The following is a 4,202-nucleotide window of genomic DNA, read 5'->3' as shown; positions in this document are numbered from 1 at the left end:
CTATCTATCTATCTACATACTTATCTATCCCAAGCATGGTAATTTTGGTCTTCATTTGGTTCCAAACAAAAATGTGTAGTGAATGTTTGGGCGTACAGCTCATGTGCCTGCAGAAGTCTTAGGGGAAGGCATAGCACAGTAGCTATTTTCAAATATTCAAAGGCCTGTGTCATGGACCTGTTCTCTTTGGCATTCTTAGGAGTGGGTGGAAGTTGTTAAGTGGTAAATTTCAGCTTGATTCAAGAGAAATTGTTGGAAGAAACTGAGCTCTCAAAGTGGAGGGGGCTATATCAGGAGGTTGTAAAGTTTCCCTTGTTGGCAACCTTCAAACAAAGATCAAATAACCACTTGTCAGGGATTTTGTGGAAAGGATTCTTGTTCAGGAATGTGTAAGTCAAAATGGCTTCCAAGGTCCCTTCCAACTCCCAGATTCTGTGATAATACGAATAACTGTTGTCAGGAAAGATCCTTTGGATACCATGGCAATGAGAGAACTTCCTGATCATCTAAAAGCTTGGCAATCACTATAGTTACACATTAATTTTGCAAGAGTTGAATTCATATCTTAGGGTTCTATAAAGTGGGATTTATGTAGCGTGGGGTTACACCTGTGTTAGCACATGGCACTTGAGTTTTGTTTTCTGACTTTCACTGAGAAGCCAAAATAACAGTAATTATGCCTCTTACTCTGTAAACAACAGGGCATGCCATCAAAATTAGAACACTAAGGAGTGACTTTAATGTGATTTTCATTTCACAATATTAGCTAAATACGTGGGTGGCAGACAAGATCACTGGAAGTGCAATGGTGGGTGACATTGTTATTTGTCATAGGAATAGATATCTGGAGAGAAAAGGGATCTCAAGGGCTGTTAAGTCCAACCCCCTCATGTTACAATTGAAGAAACTGGGGAAATACAAAAGTCAAGTGACTTGTTCAAGGTCATATAGGTTATAAGAAGCAAAGCCCTCATTCACCACCTCTGTAGCCAAATCTGATCTTTTCTCTGCTGCTTCATTCTGGAAATGGCATTATCATTTCTGAGTCTACCCTAGCTCCAGGAGCCTTGAAGACTTGTGTTGTAAGTTGCTTAATCTCATTAGGTGAAATCACAATATAGTAAACCTACAGACCTAACAGCTCCAGAATGAACATATTATTGAAACATGTGGATTGGGGAAGCTTTTGAATGTAGGCTGTTGAATGTTATCTCTTCTTGTGAAAACACTAGACTGGCAGGTGCAGGGAAGAATGAAAAAGTTGTTACTGAGAAACTGAAATGAACACCTTGTGCCTTCAGCAGTAAGCCTTTCCCTCTTCAACTGAGGAAAAACCAATTGTCAAAAAAAGGAAGTTGGTTGCAAGTGAGTCAAGAGTCCCTCAGATGGTGATTAAATGATTTGAAAAGGAAAAGAGACCTCTGCAATTTGTATTTTAAAAATGGGAAAATAGTGATTATGCAGGGGATGGGGGAGATCCTTAAAGCCACTTCACAAGATAAACCTCTGGAGTAACTGGAATTGTCCTTACCCTTGCCTGAATTATGCAGAAAGGCCTCCAGCTAAGTTAAGATTTGAGATTTTGTCAGAAAGTACTAGTTCTGTGTTGTATTTTGATCAAAGGAATAACATCATTCATCCCAAGTCAGTAGCAGATACTATCTTTTAATGATATAACCAGACCTTTACATGTGTTATGGAAGAAGCTCAGGTGGTAGGTTTTGGCCATGGGACACTTGGCATGGTGAATTGAATGATGGGCTTGGATTGTTCCTAGTACCTTCTCCCCAAATTGCTTTGACTTTATTTTGATATATTTTTGCATATATCTATACCTATATCTATATGAATATATATCGATATTTCGATATCTTCCTATCTATAAAATGTGTGTATATGATTTATGTGCAAGTCCTTGTGAGAATATAAGGTCATTGAAGGGGGGAGCTTTCTCTCTCTCTTTCTTTTTTTTGTATCCTCAGAATCCATTACAGTTTCTAGCACACAGTAGGTATTTAATATATGCTTATTCAATTATTTGAATCCCATCTCAGCTGTGTGAGTAGGGGCACTAAAGTAACCTCTCCAAGGCTATTCCGTAGAATGGGTATAATAATAATACCTCTGATACTCACTTCTCAGGAGGTTTAATAAGGAGCTTCATAAATCTTTAAAGCACCATAGAAATTCCAGTTCTTCTCATATAATTTCAGTTTTATTTCCCCTGTTTTGTCTACATATTTTTCTATCAGGTAGACACAGGCTTTTTACAGGGTTCTATAGACTCTAGCCTTCTTTTCAATCACTTTTGGGAAGGAGATTAAAAACCCTTTGATGACACAGTGTTTGCTATGCCCATGGCCAAACCGAGAAACATCTCATTATCGTGTTTCCCTGAAGTGTTGTTCAAGGTTGGGACTCAACTTTTGCCACCATTACAGCTCCAACAATAGCAATTTACACCCACCCTGGGCCTTTTCCTACCCAAGTGCTCCAGCAACCACAATGGGGGGATCGGCAGCCCTAGAATCTTAAGATAGAAACAAATAAAGAAGCTGACAATAAGGAGCTAGGCTCAGCAGTGCTCACCAGGTGAGGTGCAGCGATGTTTTGGCACTGGATTTATACAGAATCTCGGAGAGAGAAAGGACTTCAGAGCGGATCTAGGCCAATGCGTACCTATAAAAGCAGCCCCCTATCCTCATACCCAGAGAATGGTCATCTGGCCTTTGCCAGGTAAGTTGATGGTGTCCAAGATCCAGTGATAGACTTGAGTCAGGGGGAGCTAAATTTGAATCCTGCCTCAGGTACTTTCTGTCTGTGTAGTCTTGAGAAAGTCACTTAAGCTTTCTGTTCCTCAGTTTTCTCATCTGTAAAACAAAGGACTTAGATTATTGGCCTTTGAGATCTCTCCCAGCTTTAAATCCATGATCCTTTGAAGACTCACTACCTATTCGAGCAGACCACTGCCCTATGAATTTTGATGGAGATCTTATTGTTGAATTGCTTTTCCTGACCTCAAGCCCAAATCTGCTTATTTCCAATTTGCCATCCTTGCTCCAAGTTCTTGTCTCTGGGGCCAAGCAGAGTAAACTTAATCCCTCCTTCATGTAATAACCTTTCCAATATCCAGAGAGAGCCTTAGCTTCCCCAGCAAATTCTGTCTTTACAGTCGGCATCCCCACTTCCTATCCTCAGTCGGTTCTCACAAATCAAAATAACCCAAGAAGAGGGTGAATTATTGTTGCTTTGGGAAGGGGTGGCCTGTTGAGGTGGAAAGTGGATACGTTTTTAAAGAGTCAGGAGCCATTTCTGTGGGTTCTTTCAGCCCTGATACAATTAGGACTGAAAATAACTTGTAATTTATTTCAGTTCAACAAACAATTGTTGAATGCTTGCTCTTTGCCAGGCATTGCAGTAGGTGCTGGGAATATGAAGAGAAAAGCAAACCCTGCCTTTTTTTTAAAATTTTTTTTTAATTCAATTCAGTAAACATTTATTAAGCACCTACTGTCTATAAAGTACTATGTTAGCTGCTGAGGATACAAAGGCATTATTTTCTTTTTTTTTTAACATGTGTTTTTAAAACTTTGGGTTCCAAATTTTCCCCCTTCCTCCTTCCCCATTCACCCTCATTGAAAAGGCAAGCTATACATGTGCAGTTATGCAAAACACTTCCACAGTAGACATGCTGTGAAAAACTAACTCTATTTCCCTTAATCCTATCCCACCCCCCATTTATTTTATTCTTTCCTTTGACCCTGTCCCTCCTCAGAAGTATTTGCTTCTGATTACCCCCTTTCCCAATCTACCCTCCTCTCTATCATCCCCCTACGCTCTTGTCCCCTTCCCCTCCTATTTTCCTGTAGGATAAGACAGATTTCTATACCCAATTGAGTGTGTATGTTATTCCCTCCTTAAGTCAAATCCTATAAGAATAAGATTCACTCATTCCCTTTCACCTTCCCCCATTTCCCCTCCACTGTAAGAGCCTTATCTTTTCTGTTTTTTGTGAGATAATTTACCCCATTCTACCTTTCCCTTTCTCCTTCTCTTAGTATAATCCTTTCTCACCACTTAATTTTATTCTCCAGATATGACCCTTTCATCTTCAACTCACCCTGTGCCCTCTATCTATCTATCTATCTATCTATCTATCTATCTATCTATCTATCTATCTATCTATCTATCTATCTATCTAT

The 4,202-nt window shown here is 39.6% G+C and overlaps 1 protein-coding gene and 1 pseudogene across 1 annotated transcript in view; both read left to right on the top strand.

Annotated features, from left to right (window-relative positions):
* PRKG1 (protein kinase cGMP-dependent 1) overlaps positions 1 to 4,202 on the top strand; it is a 1,334,778-nt gene that overhangs the window by 494,377 nt on the left and 836,199 nt on the right. The window lies entirely within an intron of this gene.
* Positions 2,606 to 4,202, top strand: part of LOC114026846 — a 35,477-nt pseudogene continuing 33,880 nt past the window's right edge.

The sequence above is a fragment of the Vombatus ursinus genome, unplaced genomic scaffold (assembly GCF_900497805.2).
Source record: "Vombatus ursinus unplaced genomic scaffold, bare-nosed wombat genome assembly UNPS02014847.1, whole genome shotgun sequence".
Lineage (NCBI taxonomy): Eukaryota > Metazoa > Chordata > Mammalia > Diprotodontia > Vombatidae > Vombatus > Vombatus ursinus.
Note: the sequence above shows the minus strand (reverse complement) of the source record. Positions and strands in the feature narration are given on the sequence as shown.